Source organism: Panthera onca, chromosome B1 (genome assembly GCF_046562875.1).
Source record: "Panthera onca isolate mPanOnc1 chromosome B1, mPanOnc1 haplotype 2, whole genome shotgun sequence".
Classification (NCBI taxonomy): Eukaryota; Metazoa; Chordata; class Mammalia; order Carnivora; family Felidae; genus Panthera; species Panthera onca.
Genome location: NC_138342.1, coordinates 105,134,458 through 105,147,788, shown reverse-complemented (window position 1 = coordinate 105,147,788; position 13,331 = coordinate 105,134,458). Strand labels below are relative to the sequence as shown.

General features: G+C 36.2%; 1 long non-coding RNA gene across 1 annotated transcript in view; it reads left to right on the top strand.

The window, feature by feature from the left end:
• LOC144616034 (uncharacterized) overlaps nucleotides 1-13,331 on the top strand; it is an 83,070-nt gene that overhangs the window by 46,986 nt on the left and 22,753 nt on the right. The window lies entirely within an intron of this gene.

Here is a 13,331-nt window from a genome sequence, read left to right as displayed (position 1 = left end):
CAAAGGAAAAGGTAAAAATAAATTGTCTTTGGCAAACAGAATTTACAGCCATAAATGTATGTAACTCCCTTTTGATTAGATCTTAAAATTTGACTGGCATTCCAATCCCTTTCATAGCTATCCATTCTGGAAAGGGCTATTTCAGCAGGGTTTACAGAATGATTGTGGGGAATCTTGAAGACCATTTATCAGTTTAATGATAATGAATCAATGCTTGGCAGAACATTCAGACTATGGATAAAAGATCGTATAAAATACGTGAAGAATGATCCCATACCTGTAGCAAAGTTGCAGGGTTAGAATTTAAGGTGTTGCAAATCAACCTTATTCTCAAGGAAGTGATTTCTCCCATGGATGTTCTAACTCTTCCTGAATAAGCATATACCTGGATGACCTGTTTTGCCAGCTTAAAGAACCATGAAGATCAAATATCTTTTTAGTTTTTTAAAATTCATGTCTTGTTTCCTCTCCTAATTAACAGCTTTTGTGCAAAGTATGCAGAAGAATAAACTAATAGTAATCCGTTTTATATATTTTGCCATCAGCATTTCTGAGTTGACTATTAACCAGATACGGTGTATAGGAATCCCTCCATTGTATCTGAATTTAAATATTTAAAACACTTTATATAAGTGCTATAAAAAAGCAGAGCTAATATTGGTATTCATTGTTATCTTGCATGTAAGACAATGAGATCCTAAACTGTACCCTGTGCTATGAAGTGGGGAGAAGGATACGGTTTAAAATGGATGGTATCATCGGGGCACCGATGGATAGCTCAGTCGGTTAAATGTTCAACTTTGGCTCAGGTCATGATCTCGCAGTCTGTGAGTTTGAGCCCCTAGTCGGGTTCTGTGCTGACAGTTCAGAGCCTGGAGCCTGCTTCGGATTCTGTGTCTCCCTCTCTCTCTGCCCCTCCCCCACTTGTGCACACACACACTCTCTCTCTCTCTCTCTCTCAAAAATAAACAAATATTAAAAAAAAATTTTAAATGGATGGTGTCATCAAATCCCTAGAAGCAACATGGCACTCCAACTCCCAAATGTCCAAAGGAAATGTGAAATGCTTTCCATGCCAGAACTCTCAGTACTTCATTTCCTCTGGTATCAAAGGTCTTATTTTAATTAAAGCCCAGGCAGCACGGAGGACTCAGTCACCACCACAATTTAAGAAGTCAAGGAAGCAGTAAAGCCAAAAAGATTACCCTCTAGGGAGCTCCAGGTGCTCCTGTCACAAAACCCTCTCTTTCCAGCAGTCTCAGGCTGTACAGTGTCGAAAGTCACAAGTTCTCAAGGAAAGCACCAGAGTAGAATATCAGTCCTTGAAATGACCTTGGAGATTTCTCAGCTGGCTTAATGCTCTCTACAAAGAGACCAAGGTGCAAAATAATAATGACAGTAATAATAATACACAATAGTGACTTATTCTGTTGTCATATTCTAAGTAGATTTAGTCTATTCAACGAACAAATAAGCAGATTAAAGAAAGAAAAAAAGAAAGCCTTAATCCATGTCTCAAAATGAGACTGAACTTAGTATGTTTTCTAGTATACTATCTTGTTTTTAGTCTCTTGAATAATTTGTTAAATCAACATTTAATTGTTTAATTATAGCCTCATATTTAAAAAGAGAGACAAAAGAAAGACATCAATATTAAGTGTGTGCTTCAGTTAATGGCTGTTATGTTTCAAATCAGGGAAACAAAATGTGAAGTATATCTCAATATAATAACAGAAAAAATGGAAGGGATGGAGACAAGCTCAAAAGGACCGTAGGACAATTACTCAGGCAAATAAAAAGCTTGACTGCATTGCACTGTAGTCTTTATTTTCAGAGCATGTTCATTAACTTCATCAAGTTTTGTTATTCACAAGGAATCGGCTATCATGCTACTCTTGTGACAAGGCTACAACCCTGAAATTCTTAGGATGAATTTGCAGCAGATCAATTTCCAGTAGACTTTTTAATTTCTCTCTAGAAACTTTGAAATTAAGGAGTAGGGTATTAAAAATGACTTTTAGGGTTCCCGCCCCCCCCCCCCCCAACTACTTAGAACCACTCCTTGGATCATTTTATAATTTTATTATTTAAAAGAGTTATTTCTATAATAATCCTGTAGCAACATGAAACACATATAAATGACATAACTTGATACTGACTGCTAAAAGAAGGAAGAAAGAAAGTAATTATAAAGCGATACAGCCAAATAATGGAGTCATACAGTCCCATGATTGGAGATTCTACTTGAATTTGGAGTCTGATAAACCTGTGCTGAATTGCATTCTGGTTACCGGCCAGCCCTAGAATCTTAAACCTCAATCTGCATCTGTGCCTGTGGATGAGAGGCAAAAATTTATATCTTTGTTGTGAGGATTAATGGGCATAACAAATGAGATCGCCTGATACAGTGCTGTGTTGGATAAATTGTAGATATTCGAAAGATAATTTTTGTGCAAGAGCGCAAATATCCTGTAACTTTACATGTGCAAGCATAGATGGCGAAGACTAAGATGTAGAGAATCACTCTGAGAACTTGTTTTGCAGATAGTACTTGAAGGATTTTAGGAATTTACTGGTAGTTACATGAACTAATGGAAACCGGCACTTCTTCCAAATCAAGCAAACATTCTAACCTTGAAACAAAACACCATGATCAATAGAGACAGACAGGGCCGGGTGGGGGGAGGGAATCTATATAAGAAACTGGTAAGGTCGCCTCTAGGAAGGAGAAATGGTGGACAAAAGTGGGAGAAGACATAATTTTCACTTTTTCCTCTGTTATGGATGGAATGTTTGTATCCCCCCAAAATTCACATGGTGGAATGCTATACCCTATTGTGGGACCTTTGGGAGGTACTTAGGATGAGATGAGGTCACAATAAAACCCTCATGAATGGGGTTAGTGCCCTTTACAAGAGTCATGAGAAAACTTGCTTCTCCCTTCTGCTCTCTGCCATGTGAGGATACAAAGAAAAGTCAGCAGTCTGCAACCTTGAGAAGGTTCTCACCAGAATTGGACCATGCTGGCACCCTCATCTGAGAGTTCCAAACTCTAGATATGTAAGGAATAAATGTCACTCAGTCTATAGTACTTTGTTATAGAAGCCCGAACTGATGAAGAAACTCCTTTTTATATATTTGTATTTTGGTATTGTGTGTGTACATATTTTTGTTACAATTACTTTCTTATTTTGAAATAAATAGAAATTGAAGAGAAATAGCATTTAAGTACATTGCCACAGTTGCATTCCCAACAATCAGTTCTTCTATATTTGGATAGAAACTTCCAAAAAAAAAAAAAAAAAAAAAAAAAAAGAAAGAAAGAAAAGAAACTTCTCTATACGGAATCAAATGAAAGTAGAAAAGTTTGTTGTTCATTCTTTTATAGGAGTCAAAACATGCCTCACATATTCAAGTAAACTAATTTTTTATTTATACATAGAAAACTACCATCACAAGCAGCTATGCAATACTTCAACTAAATAGCAAATATTTTAAAAAGTCTATATGCAAACCCCCTTTCTAGTCATTGGATGGGGAAGCAACGGGAAGAAGTCATAAAAGATTCTATAGATATGGCTAAGATACAGAGAGCTCTCTGTGCTCCAGATTATGATGTAGTGGAGAAGACAGAAACATACTTAAACAACATAAGGCATCATGTGATAGATTTTGTTAAGTGCACATGACATTTATACATGCTATATGAAGTAGAAGAAGGAAAGATACTTTGCGTGTAGGAATATTTGAGAAGGTGTCTTTGGGGAAGGTGTTATAAGAACAGATACCTGAAGGGTATCTATGGATTGAAAGGCCATTTAGACAATGAGATCAGCTTGAGTCACAAGGCAGTGTCTGAAGAGCTCAGGGTGTGTTAAGGCTGGGTGGGGTGCTGGGGCACCAAGAGAAGGACAGCATGTTCGGAGAAGAGACCTAGTCAAGAAAAAGCCAAACCAGATCAGGATTTGGACATCGTGCTAGGGCTTTTGAACTTTTTTCTATAAAAAAAAATTTGAGAAAATTTGAAGATCTTCTACCCATGTTTACATGTTCAGAAGATACTTCTATGGGTGTATAAAGGCTGGATTGGCATGAGAAGCCACTTAGGACGGTGAGACAGGGAGGGTACACGAACCTTGGCTCTAACTGCCAGAGCAGAAATATTAAACTGTGGGCTGGCCTGCAAAGACAGCTCCAAAGCAGATACATCCCATGCCTCTTTTCACATATTTTTGAATCTGGAATCTTTGTTAACATCCTGAAAAGAAACACATGTCTGGCATTATTCGTGATTACCTTAAGTGGCGAGGTAATTCAAAAGCAATTGCCTGGCTCCGTTAACCGGAATTATGCCAAGGTCATAGCTATTTTTTTTTTTATTTTTTTTGACTTTTATTTATTTTTAAGAGACAGAAAGAGACAGAGCATGAGCAGAGGAGGGGCAGAGAGAGAGGGAGACATAGAATCTCAAGCAGGCTCCAGGCTCCATGCTGTCAGCACAGAGCCCCATGCAGGGCTTAAACTCACAGACCTCAAGATCATGACCTGAGCCGAAGTCAGACGCTTAACCGACGGAGCCACCCAGGCACCCCAGTCATAGCTATTTGAGTCAATTAAAAAATAACCAGTTGAGATGCTGTCCTTTTAAGAGTTCAGGCTAGACCATTTTCACTATCCACACTAAGATTTTTTTTTTTTTTTCAACTATGGATGCATTTGCTTTGAAACTGGGTTTTTGTATAACAAAATGTTGTGCAGTAAGCTTCCAGGGATACTTTCCTAAGATAAGGTTTCATTTAAAGCTTTTGATTCTTCGTATAAATAAGAGATATTTTTCCAACCCAAGAAGCTAAGGGTTACTTCTGAAATTCTTTGGAAAAGTTACACCGGCTAGATAGCTGGCTCACAGTTGAAGAAATGCCTTTGTAGTTTAAGGAAGCTTAAACAGAAGCCTTCATTGCTGATTTGCCGACTGTGTCAAACATCAGAGGAATTTTCCAATGGGCCTTTATGAGTTTAGCATTTGCTTTAATTAGGAAGATACCTGGATGTTTAATGGGAACTTTTCAAGCTATTGGAGCAGAACTAGAGTAAATGACCGTATTTATTTGAAGACATAAAGTTAACAGTGTCACAGGTGCTTCATAAAACAACACATAATTGCAAATGGGAGGTGAGGAAAGTAACAGAAATTTACATCAAAGAAAATTATATCCATATATGTAGCTTAGTTTTTCTTACCACTAACGTTCAAAACAATACATGCTTACCAGGAAAGACAAAAGAAAACCTATTTTCATAACAGATATCTGTAAGAATATTCATTTTATTTTGCTTGAATGAGTTCCATTATCAGTAGAACTTAAACAGTTTGCAGCGATATGGTTTTTCTGGTTATCAAGAAAATCTTGATATTTGAGTTTTTGTTTAGACAACGGGCTCTTTAGTTAAGAGAGGGAACTTCTATAAACTATTCAAAACTTGAGTATGCTGTTCATTTTTTAAAATAAAAGCTATGATAAAAATCTATGTTCACTTTAAGAAGTAAGTTGGTGCTAGGAGCTTCTAGGAAGAAATACTTATAAAAAGAAAAGGCTTGAATAGCTTATAAAAAAATTTTAGTGTACATTAGCTTTTTATGCCAGTTGGTCATTTTAAAGGACAGAATCTCTTAGAAAAGTAGAGAAATTAGAAGAAACAGGAAATAAACCCTTTACCAGGAAGAAAGTCTCTGAGAGGTTTGGGTAAATCTGGGCACTGATGCCTCCTGAAAATATTTATATACTGAGGTGGATATTTCTTTTCTACCTCGGGCCACATGGAGCAAAAAGCTGTAAAAATCTGGAAATCCCAGCCAGGTGAGCTAATAGCTAATCAGAAGTCCTAAGGAGGCAACTTAATGTCTTGTCTCTGATCAGCTGTGAGCAGTGCTTAAAAACCTCCCAAGTAAGTTCAGAGTCAACTTTCTGTGAGGGCTATTTTTATCAAGGTTGTTCCAAAACACCAAAGTACTGGGAGTCCATAGTGTGTCTTCCAATGACTTTGCATTTAGGAAAATGCCTTGAATGAGTTAGAATAAGATTTGAATTTGCAATGGCTAGTAAGAATTCAAGTGTATTAAAATTTCTGACTTCTTCAACATTTGTTCTCAGTATTGTCATTTTATGATATATAAGTAATACGAGGAAATGTTTAAATGTTAACATCTGTGTTTTGTTATTTAAAAAAAAAGGTACTGGGTAGGTAGGAAAGAAATAGAAGTGATGAAAAATTTAAGGCTGTGGCCAGTGGTGCATGAAAACATATTCAGCACCCCTTTTATCTGGTGGCAGCCACCGTGTTATGCCTGTAGAACTTAGACAGAAAGTTGCTTAGCCTAATAAGCTCCAGTTTATGGAGAGAGGGCAGAATAATACAACATTATTCTGGACAAGTGTAAGAAATGGTAGTAGTTCCGTATCTCTGAAGTACAACAATGTCTGAATTCCAACTTTGGTCATTTCAAGTATTTCATCAAGCTGTAACTTAACCTCAGGGGTTTATCTCTTTGCTTTTAAAGGATTATTCATGAAACCAAGGGACTGCAGCCATTCTGGAATAATCCCATTTGCTCAGCACACATCATGTATAATACCACCTCACTCATAAGGGCCATTTTTCTTCCAGGACCTTTTATTGGTATTATATTACCAACCCTCTGAGTTTCCCTGTGAGGCATGTATCAATGGTGCCACATTATTTCTGAAATTAAACCACAGAGAAGTTGGAAGTCTGTCCTAAGTTAAAATACACACTATATAATTATTGTGTACTATTTGTGATATCTGTCTCTTTTTTTCTCACTTAGCAAAATGTATAACCAAAGTGACCAGAGGAAAGGGAAAGTGGGCAATCTAATTCATAGTGTCACTTAATAGATGGCAAAACTGAGTCCTTGCAAATTTCTAAACCACTTTCTTTGATTTAATTTGTCAGGCCACAGAGCAATGTAACAGAATTGCCATATGAAGAAAAACTAAATATGTCCTTCACCTTGGTAGAATCTAGTGAAAATAAAGAGGGAGAAATTTAAGCAAATCTTTATTTTTTAAAAAAAATAACTGTATTTAACTTGAAATAAACATTTAATCTTCTTATAAAAATAAGGTGAATTATTTTGGTTTCCTGACCTACAGGGTTGAATCCAGGTTTTGTCAGTTTAGAAGTTTATATAATTGGGGACCCCTTAAAAATTCATAACAAATATATATATAAAACAAGAAAAGAATTTCAATAAATTCCAAATTTTTCTGAGGTTATAAACATAGTAAGCATCAAAATATCAGAAAAAGCATAATAGCTTTATTAATTTATTGTCTTCCTAATTTTTTTGTGTACACTTTTATATTATAATAATTTTGTACTATTTTCTGTTGAGAGAATAATAGGAAGAGAATTTAGTCTTTGTTTTAGTATTGGTGAACAACTTTTTCCCCCAATAGTTTAGAAAGTCTCCCTTACCTCTACCCATCATCATCAATAATGTTATACAGGACCATTAACATTATACAGCTGTCAAACACATTAGTCTCTCCTTTATCTGTGGTTTTCTTTCTGTGACTTCAGTTACCCATGGACAACTGTGGCCTGGAAGCAGATGATCCTCCTTGTACATGTCATCAGAAGGTCAACAGTAGCCTAACACTACATCATAATGCCTATACCATTCACCTCACTTCATCTCATCACGTGGGCATTTTATCATCTCATATCATTCATTCTAAGAAGAAGAAGGGTGAATATAATACATTAAGTATTCTGAGAGAGAGAAAGAGAGAGAGACCACATTCACATAACTTGCATTAAAGTACATTGCTTTGTGCCCTATTTTATTATTACTTATTATCGTCAATCTCTTACTATGCCTAAGTTATAAAATAAACTTTAGGATAGGTAGGTATGTACAAGAAGAAAAAAGTAGTACAGTTGGTCCTTGAATAATGCAGGGATTAGGGGTGCCAAACCCCCACTGAGTTTAACTTTTGACTCCCCAAAAGCTTAACTACTAATAGCCTACTGTTGAACAGAAACCTTACGGATAACACAAATAGTCGATAACACATATTCTGCATATGTGTTATATACGATCATCTTATAATGAAGTGAGCTAGAGAAAAAAATGTGAAGAAAATTATAAGGAAGAGAAAATACACTTTCATGAATTTTTTTTATAGTATAGTACTGTATAAGTGGGCCTGTGCAGTGTAAACTCTTGTTAAGAGCCAACTGTATATGTGGAGTCCACTACTATCCACAGTTTCAGGCATCCACCAGAGCTTGGAACATATCCCCTGCAAATAAGGGGGACTACTGAATAGGAGAACATCTTTATCAAATGCCTTTCACAGAGAACCTTATGATTTTAGGGTATTTTAAGTTTTGTTATGCAATGTAACCACATGGTCTTTGAATTGATGACAAAGGACCTCTACTCTGTCTTTTGAGTCAGGATTAAGATTCCTGAATAGCCATCTCTGCATTCAGACAGTGGGCAATTACTCTGTGTGTATAGGAAAGTTATTGTGAACTACATAAATGTATCCCACTAAACCCAAACTCAAAGTATCCTCAGGATAAGTAACTACCTTTATCCAGATTCCCACACATGTTTGTGGCCACTCCAATATGGCTTGACATTGGGGGAAGTGGGGATGGAAAGATAGCAGAATTTTTAAAAAATACTTACTTATTTATTTGAGAGAGAGAGAGAGTGCATCTGTGTGCACATGAGCAGGGGAGAGGCAGAGAGAGAGGGAGAGAGAATCCCAAATGATTCAGCGCAGAGCCTGACTCGGGTTCCATCTCACAAAAAACCATGAGATCATGACCTGCACTGAAGTCAAGAGTAGGATGTTCAGCCAACTGAGCCACTATGGCAGTGGTCTTAATCAACTTCAGTTAAAGTGTCTTATAATGATAAATTTCACAAAAATTGTGACCCTGTAAACATTGCTAGGGTCCTTCTGTCAAGGAGCCTGTATAAGTAAGGGGCTAAATCATAGTAATTTTGTCTCTGCTAAATTTAACAAATTAAAGAAACTAAAGATTTATATAAAATTTAGAGTACTAAAATTTATGTAAAATTTAGAAATTAAGGTGTCTCTTGATAGGCATCCTTTTTCCATGTCATAAATAATTAACAATTAATGAGTTTGTTTTAGTAACATATGTACCACAACAATATGAAGGATGAATGGCAATCTTAACACTGAGAAAACACTTTTCTGATGTTCAGTAGATTCTAATGTAAGACTAGGTCTGCCAAATCAAATTTTCAATAATGTAAAAGATTTAAAAGGCATTACCTACAGTTGAGGTTGTGGAACAAATGGCTGATTAATACAATGCTTAAGTGTTTGACTAGTATAATGAGAAATCTGAGCACTTTTCGGAATATGATGGTATTCCTGTGATGGTAAAAAAAAAAGTACAAATAGTTATCAAAAGTCTGAATATCTAAGGGAATATTGTCTGGGGACTTCTGTCAATGGGATGACCTATCCTAAGATGAAATTGATATGTAGGTGAAATCTTTTTGGCTACCATTTATTAAGAAATACTTCCATGAGGTGAAAAATGCAGTTTATAATGATACAGTTGCCTGAAAATCACTACTCCAAAATAAGATTTTGCTCCTTGTTTTGTGTGACATGAATATAAACATAAAAATGGATCGGATAATTATTTTTACTAAATATTCTTTCCATTTTTCATTAATCTATGTGCTAGATTCTGAAAGATAATTTTTAGTCATCAGTCTCTAAGTTTTCTTCCTTCCACCCTTCCTTCCTTCCTTCCTTCCTTCCTTCCTTTCTTTCTTTCTTTCTTATCTTTTCTTTTTCTTTCTTTCTTTCTTTCTTTCTTTCTTTCTTTCTTTCCTTTCTTTTCTTTCTTTCTTTTTCTTTCTCTTTCTTTCTTTCTTTCTTTCTTTCCTTTCTTTTCTTTCTTTCTTTCTTTCTTTCTTTCTTTCTTTTTCTCTTTCTTTCTTTCTTTTCTTTTTTCTTTTCTTTCTTTCTTTCTTCTCTTTCTTTCTTTCTTTCTTTCTTTTTCTTTCTTTCTCCTTCCTTCCTTCCTTCCTTCCTTCCTTCCTTCTCCCATTGCTCATTAAGAGAACAGTAAACAAGATAGTTAAGTACTTAATTGCTCAGTTTTCTTACTGATAATTTCCTTATTTTGGCTTGTTCCCCTCAAATTCTCTATCTTATCTCTGCACTACCTAACACACCAAGCATCACAGTATGGAGAGAATGCGTAGTGCGGGGAACATGCCAACTTTGAATCAAATAGAACAGGCCCTGAATCCACCATAATGTGACCAAAGGCAAGTTATCTCACCTTTTCAGTGTTCCATTTTCTGGTGGGTTCAACTCTACTTACAAGAGGATAAAGGAAGAATGGACACGTCCCACATAGTGCTTTCTATGCAGCAAGCACCAACTAAATGAATGAATGGATTTATGTGACTTGTTTTGCCTGTCTATATGACAGAAAAAGTCACCCAAGATACATTGATCTCCCCAGCTGTGTCACTGTTTATGATATGACAACAAAGTTTATTCATTGCAACTCTGCAGATATTGTATGAACTTTATTGGACTTTTCTCAGGGCGCCTGGATGGTTCACTCGGTTAAGTGTCCAACTTTTGATTTCAGCTCAGGTTATGATCTCATGGTTTTGTGAGTTCGAGCTCCACATCAGCCTCTGCACTGACAGCATGGAGCCTGTCTGAGATTCTTCCTCTCTCTCTGCCCCTCCCCTGCTCACAGTCTTTTTTAAAAATAAATAATAAATAAAAAACTAAACAAAATATTTCACCTGCACAAACTCAATGCATCATAGTTTTCAGCAGATTAAAATACTGAACTAGAACTCCCTCTCTGCATCCCCTCTTTCTGTCCCTCCATCTCTCTATCTGTATCTTGGAATCTATTTCTATTGCTTTTTCTCCTGTTTCAAGAGAGAAGGAAGGAAGAAAGTTAATGAAGAAAGAACAGGGACATAAAAGCATTTGGCAATTAAGAAGACGGTTAGAAGGTTTTAATTTATTTTACTTGCCAAACTCTGAACTTATAATAAGGAAAAGAAGTGCTGTTCTCTTGGAGATTATTTCCTCCACTAGTTTCCAGGGGTAAAATAATTTCAGAGACAAACAGGAAATTGGTGGGCCATAAGCTTGCTGTCATTGCCTGGATCTTCTTTCCATGCCACATGTTTACATACATGCTGTGTTCCCCTTGACAAAGGCAGACACAGACACACAGGGACTTTAAGGATTTGCATTGTGTGTGTGAAATGGTTTCATTTAAGAGCTGCTGCTGTCACTTCTCAGACAATGCAGAGGACAGAGAGGGAGTGCCAGTGACTGACTAAAAGCTAGGTTGCACAGGAGGCTTAATTCTTTGGGCTCATATACATATACATACACATATATGTATGAGGAGTAGACATATTCAAGATTAGAATTTGTTATGAAAATTTGGCTTACGTGGCTGTAATCTGAGCCAGGAAATACTGAACTTTAATGTTAGCATCTTTGTTTCTGGCAGGCTTCACAGTGGTGCAGGAGGGTGGACCCAGTCCCAACAGTCAGTATGGAAATAAAGGACTATTTTGTGAGTACCGGCCAGTCCTGTGACTATTTCCTACTATTTATGCAGCAAGAGTAGAAGTTCTTACGATATGGGAGGATACAATCTGTGAGATTGCTTAATACTTTCTTCTCATTGGCTTCTCCAACTCAGAAGTAAAGAGCCAATGACAAAAAACCAAACATTTAAATCACTTATATCCCACATTTTCTGCCTCAGAGTTGCCCCTTTGCATATAGCTATTTTAATACTTAGAAGACCCTATATAGGTGATCCTAGGAGAAACACAGTGCCCCTTCTCCTTTATCAATCTAATGCACCCCCACACAAATCTATTCTGTGCTGCTGAAGGACCTAATCTTCAGCAGTTGTAAGGTTTGGTGGGGTTGTGGAGCTCAGAGGATTAGCAATTCATTCTTTGCCAAGACTCACCTAATATACTGCAATATTCCCAGAAAGGCTTATCATGTCTGTGTTTAGATTCAGGATAGAGGTGAAGATTTACACTCTTTAATATGAAGATGGAGAAGTGGGACGAGCAGCTGGCAAAGAAGGACACTCACGACATGTGTGGTCTTACATAAAATTAGAAGCAGCCTTGAAAGAAGTATTTCAGGGACAACAAAAGGAAATTTCCCTGATGCCTGCAGTTGCTCAGTTTGACTAAAGACTTTATCTTGCATGCATGTACTCATTCAACAAACATGTATTGAGCATATATTAAATGCTAGTCATTGTCCCAGGTACTGAAGATATAGCAGTGAGTAAAATGGACAGGATCTCTGTTCTAAAGTAGCATAATTCAAATCTAATGATTGAACAGTAAAGGAATTTGGATTTTTCAGTGATGTATCAGCTCTTTTCCTTAAGGAAGTTTCAGGAGTAGTATAGAAGAGAAATTGAAAAATTAATTTCTAAAATCATCTCTTGGTATATGAGGGATGTGTACATGTGTGCATTTATGGCAAAGGAGATTTGAAGTCTAGAGATAATCCTCCCTTACTTGTCATTCTTACCTGACAAAAGCCAAGCACAATAAAAGAGACTGACTTTGGACTTGAGTGAGAATGAATAAAGCAGAACATTGGAGGTGGCAAAACTAAACAGATGTTTAAAGTTTACGGATATTTTTAAAAGGAAATGTAAGACTTATTGAGAAACAGCCAGAGACCAATTTGCTTACCTACTACCTCTCAAATCAATCTCTCAGCCATTTCCTAATATCAAAAATCAGGAGACTAAATTATGGGCATGCTAAGATGTGGTTAGGAAAAACAGATGATTTATATTTCAGACTTGTCCTCTTGTGAAAAACGAAAACCTGGCGAAAGCCTTAAAACTATAAATATCACAGATTCAAGATGAGTTAATTTAATCCCGCCTATGTTCTCCCCCTTCACTCTTGTAAATTGCACACATTTATGAAGTACAGAAAAAAGTCCTTTTTGTTTCTCAATGGTCGGATAAAATGTTTTTTTGTCTAATTACTCAACACTGAAAAATTTTCCCCAAAGAAGTTTCTAATTAAATATTTAGCTAAGGAAGAATTTTTTAGTAAAGATAACTGATGAATTATATAGACCATGTTTTACTTATTGTTTTAGAACATAAACAATGGACTTAAACCACTACAGTTTTTGATTAGAACTAAAGAACATAAACCTTCCTTTTATATTTATTTTCTGTACCATGTATTTTGGCAT